At 36.7% G+C, this 26,121-nt stretch overlaps 1 long non-coding RNA gene across 1 annotated transcript in view; it reads left to right on the top strand.

Moving 5' to 3' along the window:
• The window catches only part of LOC131503800 (uncharacterized), a 129,543-nt gene that overhangs the window by 27,156 nt on the left and 76,266 nt on the right, over positions 1-26,121 (top strand). Inside the window, exon 2 of the long non-coding RNA XR_009257615.1 lies at positions 14,041-14,118. This is a non-coding gene — a long non-coding RNA (uncharacterized LOC131503800). The remainder of the gene's footprint in view (positions 1-14,040; positions 14,119-26,121) is intronic.

The raw sequence follows: 26,121 nt of genomic DNA, 5'->3' as shown, positions 1-26,121 counted from the left end.
TACCAATATCTCAAATTCAGTGCACTGCACTACACACTGAATTGTATTTAAAAAGAGGAATATAGTGGAATAACAACAAAAGTAAGCCTCGGGCAGATACTTATGACTGAACATTCACTCCTGACTCTCTAGTATGGTTTCTAGTGTCTCTTGATTCTCTACATATTTGATCCCCATTAATGTTTCATTCATTTATTAATTAATGCCTTCTACTTTAACAAGATCAAATTAATGGGACATATTCTTGTTAAAATCCTTTTTATTAAAATTTGATTTACTATCTTGCTGTTTTCTGCCACTTGCTATGGTAGAAAGGGAACACTACACTGTCCATCAAATTAAGTATGAAAATAGTGCTCTAAAAAAATTACGTGGGTTCTTGGCATTTAGCATATTTGACAGGAGCATATATAAACCACTCAATCCAGTCAAGCTTTAACTTTGAAAGGCTGAGGGATGTAAGGACTATAATAATTTGATTTGATTATTCAATCTTCTTTTTTAGTTTCCCTCGGCACACCCATCTGCTTGTAAGATACTAAACTTTTATGTGAGGTGAGAAGAGATTTATGGTGATACCAAGTATAGCTTGACTTCAGAAAAACAAGAAAAAAATATGGAAGCTATTTCTGTTGAAATAGTTATTAATTTTTATAAGTTAGTTGAAAAATAAAAATGAGAAGTCAAGATATAGTACACATTTTAACCTATTTTTAGCAGTATTCCTATTTCCATACTTGGAGTGGTACTGTTACTGCCTGAAAGTTTGAAGGACACATATAGTACACTATATGCCCTTGAAATACTGTGACTACACCTTGAATCCTAGATATCTTTCATAACTTCAGTGGGTTATTTGTTAAAAATCAATGTTCTCATTCCCTTCATAAATTAGGTAAAAATCATAACAGTAGAGAGTTGGGAAGGGAGAGAGATGAGAAGCCGAGAGTGGGGAGGGTGAAATAAGGCGTTTGACCTCTTAAAAGAAGTATAGAAAGGAAAATGAGTGTTCACTGACACCAAAGTAACAGCCAGGCCTCCACCAACCACTTCACATTATATTTCCTATGCAAAAGTCCGACAAACCTAGACAATCTAATGGAAGAGAGACTGTTAATAACAGTTCATTGACAGGTGTGGAATATCACAAGTAAAAATACAGATGTATCATATCTGTGATACAGATGCCTTGTACTCAGATGCTGTCTTATTCCAAAAATACTTTTTTGATAAAAAACAAATCTAGGGGTGCCTGGGTGGCTCAGTCGGTTGAGCGTCTGGCTTCAGCCTCTGTCATCACCTTGTCGTTCCCGAGTTCGAGTCCCACATTGGATTCTGGGCTGACAGCCCAGAGTCTGGAGCCTGTTTCAGATTCTGTGCCTCCCTCTCTCTCTGCTCCTCCACTGCTTGTGCTCTCTCTCTCTCAAAAATAAATAAACATTAAAAAAGTTTTAATAAAAAAATAAATAAATTTAATGATGATGACCCTCCTCCCCCCAAAAATCATCAAATACACAGATATTCTTCAGTGGGGATTAAATGGTGGCAACAACATCAGAAATTTCAGTGTGGTATTAGAAAAGAATAACTTGGACAGGTCAAGAGTCTTCTTGGCTCTAGTTTAATTCACTTTGTTTTGGAGAAGGATGATGCTCAGTTTATCAATGCCTTTGAACAAGGAAAGAAAAAAGAAACAATGTCTTAAATGAATTCATTAGATGAGAAATCATCTTTAATGTTATTGAAGGAAAAACAATCAAAACCTAACCTATCATTGCAGTATATGCCATGGAACATAACCACCCACAGCTGCCAGCAGGCAGCTACATGTATGAAGGATGTAGTGGTTGTAATGGCTAGTGCTCCTGTGGCTGCACATAATAGAACACCTGATGAAAGAAACTTAACTATGACAATGAATATATAATAACAGCTGGCATTTACTGACCACTTTGTATATAATGAGCATTTTTCTAAGCAATTTCTCTTTTATTTTACTCATCCTCAAAATAACTCTCTAAGATTGAGATATTTTTATTATCCGATGTTTACAGATGAGAAAACTGAGGCCAAGAAGAAGTCTAGATTATAAATCCACAGACCAGAAAACCTCCACAGAATCAAAAGTGCACAGGTAGATAGCCAATGATTGACTAATTGGGTAATTAAATGATTTCAAGGCAATTAATCAGCTTCTCTGTGATTTTTCTTGGATTTCCTCATGTAGTAACAAGATGGCTTCTCCATCTCTAAGGGGATTTCACTTCCCAAATCAACTCTCAGGGACACAAAGGCAGGATAAAGCCTACAGAACTCACATCAGCATTTTGGATAGTAACCTAGGGCGAAGTTTGCCCACTACAAGATGCTAGCCTGACAAAACATGAAACTTAGTAGTACTCAAGAATGGTTTTAGTCCATTTTATTAGGACTCTCTCTGTTGATCATTCTACAGTATTTTTTATTCTTAGGCAAACAACATTTTTTTTTAAATAATATAGGACAAGGCAAATATGAGGTTAGATGAATAACATAATGTCACCAAGATGTTGTAGGCAGACAGCTCTGATGAGAGTAACAAATACTCGGACAGGTGAATTCTAATTTTTATGGGATAAAATAAAACTCATAGACTGAGAAGTTTAATGAAATTGGGGCTCAGATGCAGCTTAGGTCAGGATTATCAAGCAGAAGAAATGAAACAACCTCAAAAGATATTTCTAGAAGTTGTCTGGTAAAAAGGTCCTAGCCTATGTCATTAAGATTTATTGCTGACTCTCAATGCCTCCTCCAAATTATAAAAATTCCCTCCCTCAAATAAAGCATCCTGTTATGTTACAAGAACACAAAGTTTGTTTATTTCCCAGGGCATGAAAAACACCACAGACACAATTCTGAAATGGTGTCATGTTAGGGGAAGTGGTGTATACTTTTACTTGCTTATGTGTTGGGCTGAGAATTTCTTCAAGGAAAATTACATAAGAAGGAGAGTCTGAGGACTTGTTGGTTTCTTCAGCTGAGGGTGTCCTCAAGTGAGGAAAGGTTTTAAGGGAAGAAAATTTAGGCAAGTCAAAAGCATCCTGTGACTGTTATTACATAATTTACAATCACTCTTCTTTAGTATAAATAAATATACCAATATTTGTGAAGTAAAGTTTCAGCATGGCCGCCCAGATGGTGACTTAGGAGAATTCTTTCACACACTAAGATTAAATAATCTTTACATTGAGGAATGATTACAAGTGATAAAAAAAAAAAAAAAAAAAAGATATCCATTTTTCAAAAGCCAGTGTAACTCTGATTCCAAAAGCTGAAACATAAAGCATTATAATACTACAGAAAAAAGTTCTTTCTGAATATATATTAAAAATATGTATTACAGGGGTGCTTGGGTGACTCGGTTAAATATCTGCTCTTGATTTTGGTTCAGGTCATGATCTCATTACTCGTGGGTTCTGTCTCCCTCCCTCTCTGCCCCTACCCTGCTCATGCTCTCACTCAAAATAAATAAACAGTGAAAAAGAAGAAAATATGTATTAGAAAAACAGTTCTTTCCCATCAGAATGCCACACAATCACATGTTTATTTTTCTGTTTCTAAATTCCAATGAAATGATGGAAGTATCCAGATAAAAATAAATGCAGAGCATTATTATAAGAGCAAGGAAAAAAAAACTTAGATGTTCAGAAGCATTGAGGTATTAAATATGGAAAGGGATAGAAAAAAATTGAAAGGTACACTATTAACTTCCAAATATAGTCTTTCCTCAACCTTCACTGCTTTGAAGAATTCTGGCTTGTTCTAACTGCTACCCTTGCCTTCTTCTTCTTACCTATTATTATTTTTGAAACTGACCAAAAATGTTTAGGGAAGATAACTGGGAAGAAGGTAGGAAAACTAAGTAAATGTTTCTGAGAAATGAAATGCAACTATTCACAGAAGGAAAAATAATTTTTTTTAAGGAAAAAGAGAAGAGGATTGGAATATTTTGGTTAGGGTAGGGATAGGTTGCTGGCTGGTGGTAAAATTTGATTTGTTTGGATTTTTTTCTTCTAGCACTGAGCACATTCTCAATTTTTTTTTCCTAAAATTTGTTTTATTTCTGTATAATAAGCTCTTTTGAAAACAAAGGTAAACTAGAAGGACTATGAAATCTCTAGGACAGCTATGCTAGAGGAAAAAATAAAACAACAAGAAAAGGATAAGAGGTACTGACTAATCTGTACTAGCTACTTTGCTTGACATATATACATATGTACTTACTACTTTGTTTATTTTTTACAAAAGCACTGTAAAATAGCTATGTATTTTTAAATTTTGATTGTAGTTCAACACACATGCAGTAAAATGCATAAGTCATGAGTGTATGCAAAATGAAAAATCCATGTAACCCTTTTCTAGATCAAAGAACACAATAGAACCAGCATCCTAGACAACTTCACATTCCTATCTTGGACTTATAACAATGAATATGTAATTGTAGTTGATTTCACAGGTAAGAAATAAGAGAATCAGAAATAATCCAGGGTCACAAATTTATTAAATAAGATATCTAAAGATGAGTGAGCACTGTAGTCAAATTTCTTGACTTTTGTAATCTGGCCAATGGCTACCTCTCCTCAAACCTTATTTGCCCCAAATTTTTTTGTTTCCCAAAACATCAGTGAAAACCTTAACTACGGTTTTTCTAAGTTTCTTTCTGCCTGGAGTGTACTGAGGTATTTCTGTGGTTCATTCACTCTGTTTATGCAGGTCTTTGATCAATCCTTGCCTCCTCAGAGAACACTGTATATAAAACTGCATAATCTGCTTAGTTGCTTCGTTATTTTTTCTTGAGAACTGAACATTTGAATATTATAAAATGGTAACTATGGAAATTAGATTCCTCTCTTCCCTAGTGTGCTTTATTTTTTATTTTATTTTTTATTCTTTTGATTGTTGAAGGCAGTAGTGGTCCATCTGTTTAGTGATTTTCCCCAACTATTTTTGCAAAAACTATATTTCTTTTCATCTGTGGTCACTTGTCTCCTTCATTCAGCTTCTATTCAGTTAGTGTTGTTGTGGTTTTACAATATTACGTTTTTATAGTGTTTGATTTGAACCAGAAACTAAAATAAAAAATAAAACCAAAAAAACCCCACCAATTTTGGAGATATTCTTAAGAAAGTTCTTCTCTATTCATAGACTTATTTTACCTTGAACAAATGCTGAGTTTTGTCAAATGCTTTTTTTTTCATCCATTGATATGATCATATGATTTAGCCTGTTACTGTAATGGATTACATAAATTCATTTTTAAATGTTGAATCAGACTTACAAATCTGGAATAAATTCGAATAGTAATTGGGAATTTTTCTCTTTCTACATTCTTGGATTTGATTTGCAAAGTTTGCTGAGAATTCTGCATATACATTTATAGGAGATACTGGTCTGTAACAATTTTCCTATCATTTCTTTATCAGATTTTATGACAATATTAGCCTCATAGAATGAGGCAGGAGATACCCATCTGCTTATGTTTTTTTAAAGATATTACAGGAGATTGGAATAATTTCTTCCTTAAAACATTCAGTAGCATTTACCCTCTGGGCCTAGTCCTTTTAATTTTGGAAAACTATTGATTGTTGTTAAAATTTTATAATGGTTATGAACTTTTTCAGATTATTTATTTCTCCTTGTTTAGTTTTTGATAGGTTGTGTCTGTCAAGAAATTAGTCCAATTCATATAATTGTTCATAACATTACTTTATTTTCCTCTAATGTCTATGGGCTCAGTAGTGAGTTTTCTTTCATTTCTCATTCGATATGTGATGATTAACATCATGAGTCAACTTGACTTGACCACTGGATGACCAGACATTTGGCCAAACATTATTCTGGGTGCGTCTATTAGGGTGTTTCTGGATGTGGTTGACATTTGAATCAGTTGACTGAGTAAGGCAGACTAGACTGCCTTCCTTAAAGTGAAGGGGCCTCATCCAATCAACTGGAATCCCAAAGAGAACAAAGAAGACTAAGTAAGAGATAACTGCTGTCTGGCTGCTTTGAGCTAGAATGTTGGTCTTCCTGTCTTTGGACCCAAACTGGTATCGAGCCTCCCAGCTTTTGGACTAGAACTTACATCACTGGTTTCCTGGTTATTAGGATGTTGCAAACTTTGAGTCTGGAGTTCTCACGTGTCCAGAGAGCGGATGCAGAACTGAATACGAGAGGGGCTAATGTCCGGGAGGAGACAAGAGGCCCTGAGAGGGCTTTTGTCTCTGTATTTTTTGAGCTCTCAAGGTTTTCCATATGTGGTGAATGTGCAGAAGAAAAAAATAAGATAGTGACCATTAATTTGTGCGTGTGAGAAGCAAAGGGTTTGTGGGGTGAGTGGCATTAGAAATTAAGATTAAAGCACAATGATATATTGGAGCCAGACTCCAGATGGACAGTATTTCTCTGTGGGCAATACAGCCAAGTAGCTGTTGTCTCCAAAGTGTAAGATTGCTGGAGCCTTGCCTCAAGCCTAACAAGGCACCCTTTTCACTAGCTAAGCTTGGGTGCTTTTGCCTTGTAGCAGCTTTCCTCCTCTAAAGGTTTTTGGACATTTTGGTCCCAAGGAGGCGGTTTCCTGCCCTAGGCCTTGTTTTACTTAGTGACTAACCTTGGGCTCTTCCCGCGGGTGGTGGCTTTCCACCTCTATGTTTTGTCTTACTTAATGACTGGCCTTGGGTGCTTTTGCCCTGTGGCAGCTTTCGACCCTAAGCCTTGTGAACCCATTGGTGCAAGCACACAGCATTCTTAAACTTATTTCCCACATTAGGACTCTTTGATTTTGTGTCTTCTCTCTTTTTTCTTGGTTCTCTGGCTAAAGGTATATCAAGTTTACTGATCTTTTCAAAGAGCCAGGCTTTGATTTTATTGATTTTTATCATTTCCCTCTTTTCAACTTAGTTGATTTTACTCTTACTGCTTTTATTCTGACTGCTTTAAGCTAAGTTATTGTTTTATTTTCTAAGGTGGAAGCTTAGATTATTGATTTCAGACATTTATTCTTTTCTATTATACGTGTTCAATGTTATCATTTCCTCCACATCTTGCTACTTCACTGGTCACTGCCTAAGAAACCAAAGAAATGAAGTTGGCAAGTGACTTTTCATCCTCAAGCATTACACAGCTGTCCTAATTTGCTAAAAACTTTCTGCTAATATTATAATGTTGCCTTCATGTTCCTCACTTTGATATTTAAAGGATGTTCAATACATTGTTTGAATATGACTGCCTTGCATTTGAACAGAGCCAACAACACCACAGTCCAGCCAGTTGAATGCTCTTTGGGCTACAGCTGTGGCTAAGTGTGATCCCAGAAGGCATGGTGAGTTATACAATCTAGCAAAACACATTTGGCAGATGGAGGAAGCATCTGAGAATAAGACCATGACTACTGCAGGGATTGTGGAATCTTATTGTTTTGTTTTATCCTGCCATGTGTTATATGTACGATGATTTATATTTCAGTGTATTGGATACTTTCCATTTATTCAAGAAATATGTCACATGTTAAAACCTTGAAAATAAAGTTTTCATAATCTTAACAAAAAAAAGCACTACTTTCTCTGTATCCCACAAACTTTGGTAAGATATAATTTTTATTATAACAGCTCAAAAATTATTTATTAAGATTGTCTCTTGGACCTATGTGTTACTAAGAATTGACTTTTTCCATCTCCAAGTATTTTTGTGAATTTCCAGCTATTTTTTTTTTATTTCTAATTTAATTTCCTTGTGGTTTGAGAGTACACATTGTATACATTCTATTATTTTAAATGTGTTAAGGTATGTTTTCTGACCCAGAATATGGTCTGTCTTGATAAATGTTCCATGGGAACTTGAGAAGCTGTATTCTGCTGTTGTCTGCTGAAGTATTCTATAAATGCCAATTAGATCCAGTTGACTGATGGTCAGTTGAATTCAACTGTGTCCTTGCTGGTTTTCTGCCTAACGGGTCTGTCCATTATTAGAAGGGTGTTGAAGTCTTCACCTAAAATAGTTGTCCTCTTCTAGTTCTATTAGTTTTTATTCCACATATTTTCATTCTCTGCTATTATGCACATACACATTAAGAATTATTGTTTGTCTTCTTGAAGAACTAACCCCTTTATCATTTTTGTAATGCCCCTCCCTTCTCTGATGATTTCCTGGCTTTGTAATCTGCTTTGTCTGAAATTAATATAATTAACTTCACCTTTCTTTTGATCAGTATTAGGAAGGTAAATCATTCTCCATCTCTTTTAACCTAGCTGAGTTCTTATATTTAAAGTGTATTTCTTTTTCTTTTTCTTTTTTTTTTTTTTTGGATGATAGGTGGGTCTTATTTTTTATTTTCTCTGACAATCTCTATATTTTATTTTACTTTTAAATTTTATTTATTTATTTTTTAGAGAGAGAAAGAGAGAGAGAGAAATAGAGACAGTGAGAAAGAGAGAGCACAAGCAGAGGAGGGGCACAGAGAAAAAGAGAGGGAGACACAGAAACTGAAGCAGGCTCCAGACTCGAAGCTATCAGCGTACAGCCCAAGGCAGAGCTCAAACCTATAAACCATGAGATCATGACCTAAGCCAAGTTGGATGCTTAATCAACTGAGCCACCCAGGTGCCCTGACAATCTCTATATTTTTAGTGTATTTGGGGCGGTCACATTTAAAATTATTATTGGTAGATATGGCTTAATATCTACTATGATTGTAACTACTAATTGCAATATTTTTTCTTGTCCTTTCTTTACCTGCTTTCTAAGAGTTTTAAATAAACATTTTACATGATTCCATTTCCCTTTTATCATTTTAATTGCATGTATGTTTAATTATATATTATATATATATATACATGTATATATTATATATATATAACATATATATATATATATATATATATATGTATATATATATATATATATATGTTAGTTGTCATCCTAGAGTATGCACAATGCACACTTGACTGCTGGTGAAGTTCATGCGAGACCATGAACACTAAGGGCCAGCAAGATTAGCAGACAGAATGGAAACCTGTATATGATGTAGAATAAGGGGGGAAAGAATAAAATCCATAAAGGAAACCCACAAGGACAACTTGAAACCTGAATCTGATTTCACCTGATTACACTGATGACCTAGAGGAGAAGCTGCAACCTTTCATCATGGAGCTGCACATGTGCCTGGCCCAAGACTGGACGGAGGAGGTCCTGTGGGATTTGAAGGCCTGCAGGCCAGGTTGCCACCCTGCAGAAGCAAGATGAGCCAGAAGATCAGCAACACGTGTGAGCTACAATAGTCCCTATACTTTGCACCAACCTCCAGAGCTGTTTGCCTTTTACCTGCCCTATCACACACATATTTCTCTTGGGGTCAACTGTGAAGTGGGAAAGTAATCCTGGGAAATGTACTTTCTGTACAGCAAGGGCAGATGTGTACAAAACTATAAAATATGGCCTTCCAAAATGGAAAAATAACTGTGTAAACTAGCACATGAAGAGAGAAATAAATAACACAGATAATAATTCTTACAGCTGTGGAGGGAAGGAAAGTTTCTTTAGGTTGAGGCAATGTAAGGACAAACAAAAATGATTTGAAATGGAAAATTAATGTTTGATACAGTTTTGATAGGGAGATGGGAGTGGAGCAGGGAAGAAGTTTTGGTTGACTGATGGGTAGGAAAGCTAATGTGAAGATGTGGACACAGGAAATAAGGTTCTGTGTAGAGGGACACAAATATACTAATTTAACTACAGTTGAAGACTCATATGGGGGAGCAAGAGAAAATAAACCTGGAAAGGAAACCAGGCAGTGATGACTGATACAGTGAGACATTATTATTCACTAAAGTCCTTACTTTATTCAACTTCCCTAAGTTTTCACCTAGTGTCCTTTTGTTGTTGCTGTTGCTACTGTTACTGTTCTACAATCTCATCTACGATCCCATATTACATTGAGTCATCAATCTTGTCTCTTTAGAGTTCTGGCTGTGACGGTTTCTCTTGTTTTTGATGAACTTGATAGTTTTCAGAAGATTTGGTCAGGTACTTTATTGGATGTTCCTCAATTGGGGTAGATTTGATTTTTTTTTCTCATGATTATTTTGGGTTATGTTATTTGGGAGAAAGACCATAGATATCAAGTGCCATTTTCATCAACACCATATCAAAGGATATGTACTATTAACGTGACTCATTGCTGTTGCTGTCAACGTTGATCACCTGCAGGAAGTGTTCGTCGGTTTCCCTAATTAAGTTACTTCCTCTTCCTTTCCTATATGGTACTCTTTGGAAAGAATTCACTGTGTACACCCCACACTTAACGGGTGGGGATTTTGATCCACCTCCTTGAAGCCAGAATATGTATATAAATTACCTATATATGTATATGTATGTATATATGTATATGTATAAATGGCTTCTTGCCTGGATAAAAAAAGGAATAAAGAAAGGAAAGTTCTTAAAACAACTGTTAACAACATAGCAACTGTGGTAACTAGAATCAGCTTATTTCAGTGATCTATCAAACTGGTGAATACTGCTCCCTGTATCATGGAAAACATGCTAAGTTAATTAAAATATGGAATCTATCTTAATTTCTCAACTGCCAAAGGAAAGAAGGGACATGCTCAGAAACCTAAAATACACAATAAAACATTAGAAATTGTGACAGCAATTCAGATAAAATGCCCTGGGAATACATTTCAGAAGTCCTGTGAGGTTTATTTCACTGGAAAATTTGTAACATTGTGGACTTTTGCCTAGTGCTAGAATTACTTAAAAACAATTCCCATTATATTTGAAGCTGATAATATCCCTATCCTTATGCAACTGGACTAAAATTCAGAGAGAGAGGGTCACAGTAGGGGCCAGGATATTGATCTAAGAGGGCAATAATATTGATAATAATATATTTATCAATATATTGATCAATATTAATAATAATATTGATCTAAGAGGACAAGAACCTGAGTCATTGTGTATGGAGTCTGTTGTGAAAATGTTTAATTTTTGCTGATATGGCAGCTGAGAAATAACTGACACTTTTAGAGTCAGTTCTAGTGTAAGGTAGAATGGAAACTAGATTTTAGGGGGGTGTAGAGTGAGGGTAGATAGGTCAATAGATAAAAAGTGACAATAAACAGTACTTATTAAATAGATTTTAGGAGAAAAAAAATAAAAATAAACAAAACAAACGAACAGTTTCAGGTTAGAAAAATTGGCCCATCCATGAAGCTGGATAACAATGAATTATCAGGCATGAAACCTCAGTGATTTTTGCTTTCCTTCTATCTCCTAATTCAGCTGTTTACTTCTCCTAAGCCAATGAGATGATCAAAAGCACTGCAGCCCATGTGCCAGAAAGAACTGAACTCTTTTGGGGTCCCAAAGTACTAGATGGGACCGTGGAAGACAAAATGGATATTAGGTAAAAATTAAGGGACTCTAAATAAAGTATGCACTTCAGTTAACAACAATATATAAGTATTGGTCCATCAATGCTGCAAATGTATGATACTGATGCAAGATATGAATTAGAGCAGAATTTAGGTCAGGGGTATATGAGTATCTTCATAACTTTTCTGTCAATCTAAAACTATTCTAAAATTAAAAGTTTAAGAAATAGGACAGTACGTAGAAACAGGTGACAACTCTGAAGAAAAAACAATGTAGTGAATTACATTCTGCAGGAAACGAAAGTAGGCAGAAAGGAGTATATGCACAGTGTAGAAAGGGTGTGACGTTCAAAGTATGCATCAAGTAGAAGGGGTATAAAATGAAGGGCAAAGGGCATCAATGTTCTGTCAGTGACGCAGCTGGACACTGAAAAGATTTCACAAAGAGTGTGTGGCTTGTTGCATGATGCATATAAATAAGGACAAGTGGCAGAAAGGCGCAGAGAAAACAGAAGCAGACCTCACAAAATGACCTAACTATTCCCAAGGAACATGAAACTTGTTTTTAATGAAGAAAACCTGCTGTTCAAAACTCACCTCACACCTCCATGAGTTCTGGTAATTAGTTGTTGATATCGAATAGTAAAGCTTGATAAGAGTGCTCATTAGACCAAGAGACGCTAAGATCTTCAAGATTGGGACTATATTATTAAAATTATAGCATCTAGCAGCTATTATGTAAGTGTTTGCAAAATGAATGAATACGTATATATTTATTACAACTGCCCTTCCCTTTCTCTGTAACAACCTTCCCTGTTACTTGTATGTGTGTCTGTGTGTATGCACCCATTGGATCTTCTTCATTATTCTTAGAGGTATCTTTTTAGAGAGGCTTTTCCTGATCTCTAACATAAAACAGATTACCTGTCACCCACTGATGTCACTCCCTACCCCTTTACCCTCTTGTATTTTCTTTTTAACATGCAACACACCTGAGATTAGTTATTTATATATGTCTTTGTTTATTGCCAACTAAGTTTTAAGCTTCTTGAAAACTACAATCATTATGGCTCATCATGAAATGATGTTTAGGAATACGAACAAATTACATTTCACAATCTAAAATGACAAGGCTGAAAACATGAAAGCAAATATACTTCAGGATGTCCATAAAATCAGTAAACTTAAAAATATGAAAATTCACCAAGACCTAAAAGGAAGATATACTACAAATGACTTAGTCTTAAAGCACACACTGTTTTTTTAAATTTTTTTTTTTAATGTTTATTCATCTTTGAGAGACAGAGTGTAAACAGGGGAGGGGCAGAGAGAGGGAGACACAGAATCCAAAGCAGGCTCCAGGCTGTGAGCTGTCAGCACAGAGCCCCATACAGGGCTCAAACCCATGAATTGTGAGATTATGACCTGAGCCGAAGCTGGACACTTAACCTACTGAGCCACCCAGGCACCCCAAGCACACATTTTTTGATGCAATAAAGATTTATTTTATATGTAAGGAACTCAATGTCCAGAATTATTCTATAAGGTAATCTGGATGTAATATATATGAATAGATCAAAGAAATACTGAAATAAAGACCTGACAATAGTTTCATAAAAGTTGCCACATCTATCAGAATCTCCAATTGTGCCACACAGCCCAACCCTGGAGTTTTTCATCTTGTCTATCTACACATCTTCCTCTGTGGTATGTATCATCTTATGCGGTGGCTTTAACTGTCACCTATTCACCAACAACTCTCAAAAGTTCTGTTCCATTCCCCTCGATTCCAGAATCAAATACCTAACTACCCACCTAACACCTTACACACAGACATGCTAGATACCTGAAAATTGACATTGTCGACAGGGAACTGTTAATTCTCTTAACTACCTCCAACACGTGTGCTGCCTCCCTCCTAAGCCACCTCAGTTAATGACATTTTCTGATCAGTAATTTTAGAGTTACTCTTCAGTCCTCTCTGTCATACTTTACATCCAGTATCTTAGCACATCCTGAGGATTTTATATTCAGAATACGTCCAAAATTAGTCATTTTCTCAACTCCTCCACCCCAATGCTCCTGATGCAGGCCACTACCATCTCCCCTCAGTTACTAAGGTAGCCTCCTAACTGGTCTCATGTCTATCCCCTTGCCTTCCTTCAGTCTATTTTCAATGCAATAGCCAGAATGATCTTGTTAAGCTATAAAGCACGGCATGTTGCTGCTTTACTCAACACTTCAGTTGCTTCTTTCTCTCTGAGGGCAAAAGCCAAGTCGTTCAATAGACAAGGACCCACATGATTACCTTTCTGATCTCATCTCCCACTGTTTTCCCCTCATCACAGCTCTCCAGCCATGCTGACCTCCTTGCTACTTCTTAAACATGCCCAACATGCTCTCAGTTCAGGTCTTTGTGTGCATTGTTCCCTCTGACTTGAATGATCTTTCCCTCAGGTATACGCATGACTGTCTCATATCCGCTTCAGGTTTTCTAACCCAGTGCCACCTTCGGTTAAATTTGAATTCCTCCCACCCAAATCTCCCTTCCAACAAGATAGTGTAGATCATCATACAGCATATCAGATATTTAGTGGATTTATAATGTTTATTGCCTGCCTCCTCTTACCAGGCTCCACGAGGGCAGGGATTTGTGTCTGTTTTGCTGACTGATGACACCTCAGCACCTCGTTCTGTGTGTGACATTTTGGTAAGTGTTCATAATTTGTTGTATAAATTTAGTAAATATGACTAAAATAGAAAAAAAAGTTTACTATTTAAAAACAAAACTAAACATATATTGTTTTAGAAAAAGCTTTCCAAAAAAGTGGAGCAGTGAACAAAATATCATTATATATTTTATAAATATCAAGGGCCACTGGTCCATATAATTACCTCAGTTTTCCATATCAGCATCCATGGGGATTATTAAAATACTAATAATGTTCACATTTGCTTAGTGTTCTTAATTTGTAAAGTCCATGGGTTGTCTTTGTTGATCTTATTTTTTTTTAAGTTTATTTATTTATTTTGAGAGACAGGGAGACAGAGAACGAGCAGGAGAGGGGCAGAGAGAGAGGGGGACAGAGAGAATTGCAAGCAGGCTCCATGCCATCAACGCAGAGCTCAGTGCAAGGCTCCAACTCACGAACTATAAGATCATGACCTAAGCGGAAACCAAGAGTCGTATGCTTAACTGACTGAGCCACCCTAGCACCCCTTTTCTGATCTTCCAATCATTACGCTACCACACAAGCTGCAAAAATCAAAACAATCAATCAAACTTTCGTGAAACAAAAAATAAATTTGTGGAAAGAGGTTCTTAAAAGAAAAGCAGTATAGTAGGCACAGTTTGCTGATACCAAGACATCATAATAATAATAATCATCATCATCATCTGATTAAACTCTTATTAAAATATATCACAGATTGAATGGTTTGAACAGCAGAAACTTACTTTCTCGCAGTTCTGGAGGCAGAAGTTTAAGATCAAGGTGTCCTAAGAGCTAGCTCCTTCTTAGTCCTCCTTTCCTGTTTTGCAGATAGCTGACTTCTTGCTGTGTCCTCACATGGCCTTCTTTCTTCTGTGTGCATTCAGAGAGAAAAAGAGAGAACTCTGGTGTCTCTTCCTCATAAGAACTCCTATCCTATTGGACCACAGCACTAACCTTATAACTTTATTACCTCTTTATTGGCCTTACTTTCAAATACCATCACATTTGGGATTAGGACATTTAATGTATGAATTTTTAAGGGACACAATTCAGTCAATAACATACACATATTCACTTTTTACGTGAGTCAGGATATTTCAAATTGCAAGGAACAGAGACACTCTACCTCAGTAAGTGGACATTTATGATAAGAGTCATCTCAGGACATAAGGCTCTAGTGACCTGTGGTCTTCTAATGTACTGAAAACAAAAACATTTATTGCTTAATATAAGGCTTTGCCAATCAGCTCACCCAGTCACCCTTTTCTTTCTTTCTTTCTTTCTTTCCTTCTTTCCTTCTTTCCTTCTTTCCTTCTTTCTTTCTTTCTTTCTTTCTTTCTTTCTTTCTTTCTTTCTTTCTTTCTTTCTTTCTATGTCTCCTAGTGACTGGCTCTCTTTGTCTCATATTCAGAAGTCCTGAGAGGGAATAAAATTGTCCTGACTTGTCACAACAGAATGCTGAGGGGCTGCTGGGCAGAACTATTTCACAAAACCCTTTTTTAGTTGAATGATCCACCTATTAATGTCTATCTTTTTGTCTTGAACTACTCTCTATCCAAAGGGCTATGATTATTTTCTTGTGGTTACGTACAAAAATAGTATTCCAAATAAGAGGATTTTTTTCTTAATTATCTTCAGGACAATTCCCATAGCAAGTCCATTCTTCCTGTGAGCTATGGATATAGTTTATCTAGTATGCTTTATCTAGTTATTAAAAGGGATTTGAAGTCTCCAAGCCATTGACTAAGCCCATATCTGACACTTAATAGGTGCCACATGAATCTGCTGTGAAAGAGACTGTAATGCTTACCAAATATTCCATTTGCAGCCCTAAATTTGCAAAGCTTCTTCAGAGAAATGAGGCTTGGCCATTGGGTTGTGTAGGAAAGCAAAATGTAGAGCTAAGGCAATAAAATTAAACTTCCAGACAAACATGCATGGTTCTCTAGTCTCTCCTTTTACGACAACCAAAAAGATCATTTTGTTTGTGTGTGCATGTATGTTTCAATGATGGAGGCACAAGATAATGGAGCACAGCATAAGCAAGAAAAAGTTTCTCTTGAAAACTATAAATGTCATCTGCCAGTTTGTTCATAAAATTATTTGGGGATTATTATTATCACAGCATAGCCTTTCCTATTGGTTTTTAAAAACACAAATTAAAGAAAAAAAAGGAAAAAGAAACAGGAAACAAACAAGCAAGCCAAAAACAGGAAAATGATAATTTGCAGAACCAAACAAAAGCCATGGCTTTCGTTTTAATAGTTAAGCTTCATGGGTGAGTAAACTATGAGTCCAAAAAGGTAGAGATCCATATGATAAAATGACAAAATAGCAGGCAACACTATTACCTGTGGAAACCTGGAAAGCAAGTCCTATATTAGGAAATTATACATCTGCACAAAGAGCTTGGCAAAGGACATAACATTAGTGGTGGGCTTTGCTTGTTTTCAGATACATCAGGAAGGCACTTCAGGAAAAAGCTGAATTCAAGAAAGGACTATTGACTTTATGAGAAGAAATGAGGGAATAGGGTCCCCTGGGTGGCTCAGTCAGTTGAGCATCTGACTCTTCATTTCAGCTCGGGCATGATCTCATGGTTATGAGATGGAGCCCCGCATAGGACTCCTCACTGACAGCATGGAGCCTGCTTGGGATTCTCTCTCTTCTCTCTCTCTGCCCCTCCCTCCAGTCTCTCACATGCTTTCTCAAAATAAATAAACATTAAAAAAATGAAGGGAATAGAGAAATCTCAGAAATTTAGGAAGCAGTTGAAGTATAAGGAAAGCCAACTTTCAAATGCAAACAGTCAAAAGGTACCTGGCTGGCTCAGTAGGTAGAGCATGTAACTACTGATCTCCAGGTCATGAGTTCGAGTCCCACACTGGTGAGATTGCTTTAAAAAAATAGGTCTCTAAATAATTGCAAAAGGTCAAATATTACAATGAGAGAATTTGAGTAATAGATATCTAGCTAGCAAAATATTTTAATTGATTGCCTCTGTGGAAAGATTAGACTAAAGTGTGGCACCCATTAAATCCTCTCAGTTTATCAAATAATTAGTAGGGAAGTTTATAATAATGACTATTTTAACTAATCATATAAATTCAAGGTAGCCACCTTTAAATCCATTTAGTGTGTGAGAAGGGGAGGGGTCAGAAAGAAGGAGAGAGTAATAACAAAGAGCAAAAAATTATCTTAAAAAGTATATTTGAAATAGAACTGCGGGCAGGATTACTGTCACATGATGCAGACCAAATACAGTTCATAAGGAGCATAGTAACCAGGTTTTCGACTCTAGACTAAAAGAGACTGTACTTTAAAAAGCGTTGGGAGGGGTGCCTGTGTGGCTCAGTCAGTTAAGTGTCTGACTTTGGCTCAGGTCATGGATTAACGGTTTGTGGGTTCAAGCCCCATGTTGGGCTCTGTGCTGACAGCCCAGAGCCTGGACCCTGGTTTGGATTCTGTGCCTCCCTGTCTCTCTGCCCCTCTCCTGCTTGTGTTCTGTCTCTGTCTCAAAAATAAATAAACATTAAAGAACAAAAATAAAGAGCATTGAGACCCTAACCTTTTATGGAAAAAAGTGTGTTGAGAAAGCTGCACATGATCCAGGAAAAGGTTATTTCTCAGCCTTAGATATGGTCAAGATGAATAATAGAGAAGGAAGAATAATAGAAAAGAATCTTGGGGGCTGTTGGACAGTGGAACACTTCTCAGGGTGAGAGATTTGGGCCTGGTCAATAGTCTCCCTTGGGGGTGAGGATCCACAGAACATCCTATCCAGTGGGTTTTCAGAGTATTTATGTACTTCTCCTTCTTGAAGTGAGGTATTAATTATAGCTATGTCAATCCTATTTACTATTGTTTACTGGATGTGGTGGGATAAATTGTCTTTTTAAGTTAATTGGTCCTGAGACCCAGAGGAAACAACTATAAGGTCAAGGTAGAGATCACCATACATCACCTAGGTTTCCTCAACTTTGAGCTTCATACTCAAAAAAAAATGTAGGGTTTGTCTCCCTTGGTGGGGGAAGATAGAGTGTGCTCTATGGAAAAGGGAATAAGGGGAGAGTCTGGAACCAGAATGGGTGAGTATGATAGAAATAGTAATGTTCACCTCACTTTTGACTAACATTGTCCAGCCTCCTTATAGTTGCACAGTCAGATGGTAGTTCAACTCCACAGGCTGTGAGGAATCAGGGCCACTTACTGGTTGGGTTAGTAAAAATCCCTACATACCTTTTCAGTCTGTAATCCCTATCACTTCCTGAGAGAGAAATAAACCTTTGCTATTAAGCCTTTGGGATTTAATGATTAATCTGTTGTTGTTTTTTTAACTGCATGAAATGTTCAGTTCTAACTAAGCATATGCCTTATAGGCTCCCACTGCTGCTATAGTCAATAGGACTATTTATGTTTTCCTTTCTCATTAGCTTTTTTTTTTTTTTTTTTTTTTTTTTGGCTCAGGTAGGACTAACAGGCAAGGGCTATTTCCACCTCTGACAGCTTCTTATTTTGCATCCTGGAAGGGACTTTAAAGGAGGAGTGAGTCAGCTAGATACATGTGATAGATGCAATCCCACTTTCTTTCCTCCCATAGCCCATAGCAGGTGGTCTTTTATTTCTTCAATGTTGAGCAGCATGGACCACTACTGGGTTTAGGTTTATATCAGTTAACCCAGAAAGATTTGACAGCTACTAAATATGGATATTAACACACTGAACAGTGTGTTATCTCCCTATGCACCTCCACAAACAAACAAGGAACCAATCATTTCCGTATAATTACCTATTTGATAAGCTTCTCATCAGAAGCCCTTAATATACATATTTACTTAAATCTTTTTTGGCTTCTTTTACAAGGTTCTATAAAAATTTTTCATAATGGGGCGCCTGAGTGGCTCAGTCAGTTGAGTGTCTGACTTTGGCTCAGGTCATGATCTCGCGATTCATGAGTTTGAGCCCCCACGTCGGTCTCTGTGCTAACAGCTCAGAGCCTGCAGCCTGCTTCAGAGTCTGTGTCTCCCTCTCTCTCTGCCCCTCCCCTCGCTCATGCTCTGTCTCAAAAATAAACATTAAAAAATTTTTTTTTAATTCTTCATAATCCATTTCTTTCTTTGTTTATCTGATTTTTTGACATTTTTTTCAGGTGCACAGAGCATTCTGATAGCATTTACTCTACGTGTACTGATAAATTAAGAGAAGATTTGTATGGTTTTTAAGTGTCAGGAATCTCCAATACCCCAGTCACTTTCAATGCTTCCTAAATAATCTCATTCAAATTCCTGGGTGCCAGAGATTTGACGATGAAGGTCCTGATCTTGATCATGAAATCCTATCATCTTTAGACCTCAGGTTTTCTCAAAAATGCACTCCCGTATCTCAAGGGCTAGGTTTACATTATCTCACAGTATCAGTTATAAGGAAAAAACATACTTTGAAATGTTTGGATGATAACACTCAGTCTTTTTTCTCCTTCGTCTTGTGTTTTTTCTATTGTAGTCATTTTGAGGTATGAGAAGTAAACCTTTACTTTTAATGTGCCTACATTTAAAGCTGCAGTCAAAGCTCTGCTTTGTTTTTTTCTTTTGGTATAGAAATATTTTATGAAATGGCTTAATCTTCAGATTCACAGACAAACCACGAGTTACTACTGCTACTTGTACCATTGCCAGTATCATAACCTCCAAGCCTTTCTGAGGATCCATTACTTGCAAATTAACTTGGAATAACTACTTTAAATTTCTTTATGTGTGTTTATTTTTGAAGGAGAGAGAGAGAGTGTGTGAGTGGAGAAGGGGCAGAGAGAGAGGGAGACACAGAATCCCAAGCAGGCTCCAGGCTGTGAGCTGTCAGCACAGAGCCCGACGTGGGGCTCTAACCCATGAACTGTGAGATCATGACCTGAGGTGAAGTCAGACACTTAACTGACTGAGCCACCCAGGTGCCCCTGGAATAACTACTTTAAATGGTATTTTATTTTTTCATACTACAAGGAGCATGTGCTGGCTTTGGTTGCCTAAGTTAATGGTGGTTAAGTCAAAGGAGGGGAGAAAAATGACAGTTTCAAAACCTGTGTTAAGTAAGACTCTTGAATTGGAAACTCATTCAGGTCCCAGTACTATCCCTAGCAGTCCTCTATCCCAAGGGTGTAATGTCTAAACTTATTTTCTCTTTTTCTTTTAACTGTTGTATCAACTTCAATACTTCACACACGCACACACATATGTACACTTTCCAGCACCATAGCTTTTGATATTATTTTCCTCCTATGGACTTGCTTAGATTCTGTTGCCATTACTCCTGACTTACTAGCTGTCATTCCCACAGTAAAACTTACTAATCCCTGATTATGTTAGTGTAGCCTATCATGATCAAATAGAGTGTACTTTTGTCCAGCACAACCTTTGTTAAACACACCACTTATTTTAATTTCTAGCCCAACTATCAATGTGATGCTAAATATGACGATCAATGCAAAAGGAACCATCAAGCCTGCACCCCTTAGATGTGGCCTGTGGGGAAGGAGAAAGTAGACAAAGGAAGGCTTTCTTAAAGTGGCTAAAAGTGAATGTGATGGTAGATAAATTGTGGGATATTGCTGATGAACTGAATGAGAAATATAAAGAGAAAAAAGAGAAGGGAGTTACTATCATCTTTTAATATGAAGAGACTGAACTACCAACTGTTAAAATTACTTACACACAGATATAGGCATAGGCTATAGGAGATCTGGGACTAGCATTTGGATTATCCTCACAAGCCTACACTTGCTACCTCCACATCTTATATTTAGGAAGAACAACATCAAGGGAGGAGAGAAATAAATCCCCAAACCTTACCAAGATTTCATATTCTATAAAACCGGAAAAATGGACTACCCTAACAATTTTCTACTTACGGTGATGAGGTTAACATGGGAAACTCCCCCATACTCACAAATCTGGAAGGGGGTTCCTATGAGGAAGAGGTGTCTGTTTATGATGCACTGTCAGAATGTGTGATATTTGCTTAAATACTAAGGTTAACAGGCTGGGGTTATACTTTATTTGTTTCTAGAATTGATTCTCTACCAACACACATTGCCAGCTTTTTTCCTTTTTGCAAATGGTCAATCCAATTCCTATAACATTTACACGGATGATATAAAGTCATAAGGCCAAATGCTGGAAAAGATGAAAATGTGTTTGTTAAAATTATGCTGTGCCTTCTCAAAAGCAGTGCAAAGGATGGATAAAGCCTATGTCCCAAGGATATGAATTGAGAAAACTGTGTAAATAGAAATTTGAACTTATTTTTCTTCCTTATTTTTTAATAAGAAAATTATCTTTTAGCAAGAAAATTCCTCAACTGGTAAAGATAAAGATACTACACCAAGAGTATTTTTTATCAGTACTAGTGAGCACAGATGCCTACTATTCTTTACCATTTCTTTCAGTATGTGTGCCTTGGTTTTCCAATGGGAATACCTTCTTCCTCTGTCTCAGTTCATCAAGTCACACATATGGCTGACCTCAACTACTGATTTAAGGAGAGCCAGGCCTACTCATTCAGGGCATATAATTCCTATACCCATAACAACTGATCCATGAACGGCCATATAACCCAAAAGGCTAACGGTATGCATTCTCAGGCTTTTGTTGGAACTACCAAGGGAAGAGAACTCTATCCTCATTGAAACCCAACTAATAAGATATAAGCCTTGAGATGGGTAGGGCTCACAATGTTGAGAGAATGAAACCAGGAGAGAAAATAGAAAGTCCAATCCATAAAACAATGGACCACATCCTGATGACTTTGCTTGAGTCTCTATACATTGTAATTAGACATCCTTTATTTTCTCCTTATGCCTGTTTAAGTAGTTTCTATGTTTGGTGCAAATGAAATATTCTCTTCTAACAAATTGATATTAAACATTCAAATTCAATGCTGAGATTCAAATTTTGCCTACTTCTAAAATATTGGAAGTGTTTGAAAGACAATGTCATGAAGGCTTTCCTTTAGAGAAACAAATAAAGTTAGGGAATTCAATTCTGGGAAAACCAGTCAATAGAATGTCTTTGGTTCCTTACCAGATTTCTTAGAATGGGTCCAAGCAACTATAAACTGAGGGGTCAGAAATCTAAGATACAGAAACTCTTGGCATTGATAAAACCATTTCGGGGTGTGGTGTGTGTGTGTGTATGTGTAAACTGGGAGTAAGTATTGAGGATTAAATGATAAAATGTGGCCAGAAACTCTAGACTTACTTACAGAACAATTTTGGCAACTTTGGTAATGTGGAGAGAACACAAGTGGTGGTCACACTCTCTTTAGAGAGCAACAATGACAGGGAGAGCAAGGAGGCATCCTTTGGCTGCTTCCTAAGTCAAGGGCACCAACAAGAGAAAACCAGAATTAGATAGGAAAACTTGTAGGGTACTTTGTGGTCTCTATACCTGATGGATACTTATTAAGATAAGTGGAAATTTCAAGAGATAGAAAGCTAAGAGAATTCAGAGTTTAGGTTGTATACTAGCAGTTTGGAGAAAGATCATGACATTTAGATTGTTAGTATTAATTTGAGTTATAGCCACCAAGTATTTCGTCATTTTTTGAATTCGCTCTTCTTTAACCCTAAACCCCAAAGTATAATTTTTCTTTGCTCTTTAAAAAATGATTGTCTACTTTGCTAGTCTTTAAAAATATTCTAATTTTGGGGCGCCTGGGTGGCTCAGTCGGTTGAGCGGCCGACTTCGGCTCGGGTCATGATCTCGTGGTCTGTGAGTTCGAGCCCCGCGTCGGGCTCTGTGCTGACAGCTCAGAGCCTGGAGCCTGTTTCGGATTCTGTGTCTCCCTCTCTCTGACCCTCCCCCGTTCATGCTCTGTCTCTCTCTGTCTCAAAAATAAATAAACGTTAAAAAAAATTTTTTTTAAATAAAAATATTCTATTTCTTAGAACCCTAGAATTTAACCATTGGAAAAGATCTCAAAAATACCTCTATTATTCTGTTGTTTCATTCTTATTTTGAAAGGCTAGTTAACAGAGCCCCTTTGGAGATTGAATGGTCCTTGGAAATTATCCCTAGAATCTTCTGCTTTATGTGAAATGATTAATAGGTACATTTTATGGATTTAGCCCCCTCAGAGAGTACCTTTATACTACTTGCTTAAGTTTTAATTTAGAATGATTGGGTGATGGGATATTATGGCTAAATGTTATGGTAAATTGTTAATAGATACTGGTATCATCCAAGCGTAATGATTTGTTTTCTCATGTACTCCAGGAGTCCCATATATGCTCGCCTTAAGACTTATTACAAATTCACTCCCTGTACTTCTCAGTGTTTAAGGGCTTCCCACTTAGATTTTCCTACTTGTGACTACTTCTCATTTTGGACTTCTTGCCATAATTGACCCAACTATGAAATTAATCTATTTTCTTAATTCATCTCAAGTTTATCTTCTCTATAGTCAATACAGTCTTAGTTACCAAGTTTAAAAAAATATGCATTGGCACTAAAACCTTTTTGAAAAAGTATAGTTTAGATTCCAAAACACTATGTAAATAATTTTAGCAGTGACTATTATTTGCTTTGTCCTCTGTTTTTCAACTAATTTCTATTTTTGTACCTCCGAAATTACTAGCTCTTGTTAACTTCAAATGTTTACATTTGGATTTTTCCAGGGGTTTCCTGACACTAGGAATAGTCAGCATATGACATTAATATAAGATTTAACCAATTAAAATGTATCAAGATCCACAGAAATTGAAAACTTGTTCAGAAAACCAACACAAGAATCTATTGTGTTTATTAATATGCCTGATCAATCTACATATACTCAGCAATCTTTTATATTTTCCTGGTTCTGTGTTAAATCTTGGAGATAATCAATGGATGTATCAAAATCCCTCATAATTCCAAAACCAAAATATGGGGCTTCTGGCTGAAGAAATTAAAAATACTTTTAAGAAAATTATTTATTTCACCACTTCATAATAAATGACCATCTGGATTAGTTACATAAAAGTAAAGAACTATCACCCAGACACCATGTTAAGTCCTTTGGATGTCTTATCTCTTTTAGTAACACTGAGCTTTATATTATCAGATCATTAAACCACTGTACTGGGCCATCCGTCACTGAACTTATATATCGGCATCATGTGTAAGATCCCTGCTCAACACCAATAAAATATAAAGAAGCCATTGCAAATCCTGGGAAAATTTCTATGACCAAAGTAGGTAAAATATTTACAAGGTAACCTCAAGCATTAAAAAGGAAATGGAAGAGTCAGTCCATGTTCTAAACTTGCAGAGAGGAATCTTCGAAGTTTAAATGAAGAAGTTCGGAATAGAGATACAGAAGGGAAAAATTGTTGAGGAGGGTGTTAGCAAAGCACATCCAGAGGTACTATATGCTCACTAACTATCCCCATCCTCTAGTAAATGAACATTAAATAATTCTAGACTTTCCTTTGTTCTTATTTTCAAAGCACTGTGTTTCTTCTTGCTGCTGTAAAGTCTACCACCTTAACACTTGCTGGGTCTTTCCTGCCCAGCAAGACTCCTTTCACTGAAATTTTCTAATAGTCAGTGCCCCATGTCCCTACTCTATTTCCTCTTTACATCAATCATTTTGTATTAATGTAAATGTGTTACCCTTTATAACGGTGCTTTCCATTTCACTCAAGGCCGTCTAGAGACAATCACTTAATCTAAAGGAACAGTTTCAATGGGAGGAATTTTAAGTATCATTCCAGATGAGCAAGAGAAATTTTGATCAGAAGAGCCTTATAACACTCTTGAAAACACACTGAAACAATCTGCCTACTCTTTATCAATTGTTAATTGACCTTTTTACAGTCCTCCACTCTAAGACAACATCTGAAAGATACAAATGTATATTCTAAAGAGTTTTTTTTTTAATTTTTATTTTTTATTTTTTAATATAAGAAATTTACTGTCAAATTGGTTTCCATACAACACCCAGTGCTCATCCCAAAAGGTGCCCTCCTCAATACCCATCACCCACCCTGCCCTCCCTCCCACCCCCCATCAACCCTCAGTTTGTTCTCAGTTTTTTTTTTTTTTTTTTTTTTTTTTTTTTTTTTTTATTTTTGGGACAGAGAGAGACAGAGCATGAACGGGGGAGGGGCAGAGAGAGAGGGAGACACAGAATCGGAAGCAGGCTCCAGGCTCCGAGCCATCAGCCCAGAGCCTGACGCGGGGCTCGAACTCACGGACCGCGAGATCGTGACCTGGCTGAAGTCGGACGCTTAACCGACTGCGCCACCCAGGCGCCCCTGTTCTCAGTTTTTAACAGTCTCTTATGCTTTGGCTCTCTCCCACTCTAACCTCTTTTTTTTTTTTTTTCCATCTGTACTCCAACCATCTCTGTGATCTTGCCAAGTTATATCAACCAATGTTAACATGAGTGCTTATTGTCCTTGAACTTGTGGTGAGTGAGTTTATCTTAATAGTTAAAATTATCTATTATCTATTATCTATTAAGATAAACTCACTCACCACAAGTTCAAGGACAATAAGCACTCATGTTAACATTGGTTGATATAACTTGGCAAGATCACAGAGATGGTTGGAGTACAGATGGAAGACGAATCCACCTTTCAGGACACTAAACACTCTTCCCCACATGCTCCTAAAAGGTCTCTACACACTCATGATCCTCTTTGGACATTCCAGCCCATGAATTTACATTGTCCATGCCAGTAAGCTGTCTTTGTATTAATTACTCTAATAGGTAAAAGAGGTAATTTTGGCCTTGGTTTATCTATCCAAAAGCACTTATACTGTAGAAGATCAGAATATGTCACCCAAAATATGTCACTTTGGCAAAAAAATTATTTTGAGCTGAAGACCACAAAGAAGCAAAAACAGCTTTCTGCCCACCCCACTTCATCTTCAATTTGCATCAAAGCAGGCTTAGGCTCTAATCACTGGTGAATCTTACCAGTCCATAAAAGACGTTAAGAGGAATCTATATAATAAACCTTA

Source organism: Neofelis nebulosa, chromosome 2 (assembly GCF_028018385.1).
Source record: "Neofelis nebulosa isolate mNeoNeb1 chromosome 2, mNeoNeb1.pri, whole genome shotgun sequence".
Taxonomy (NCBI): Eukaryota; Metazoa; Chordata; class Mammalia; order Carnivora; family Felidae; genus Neofelis; species Neofelis nebulosa.
Note: the sequence above shows the minus strand (reverse complement) of the source record. Positions and strands in the feature narration are given on the sequence as shown.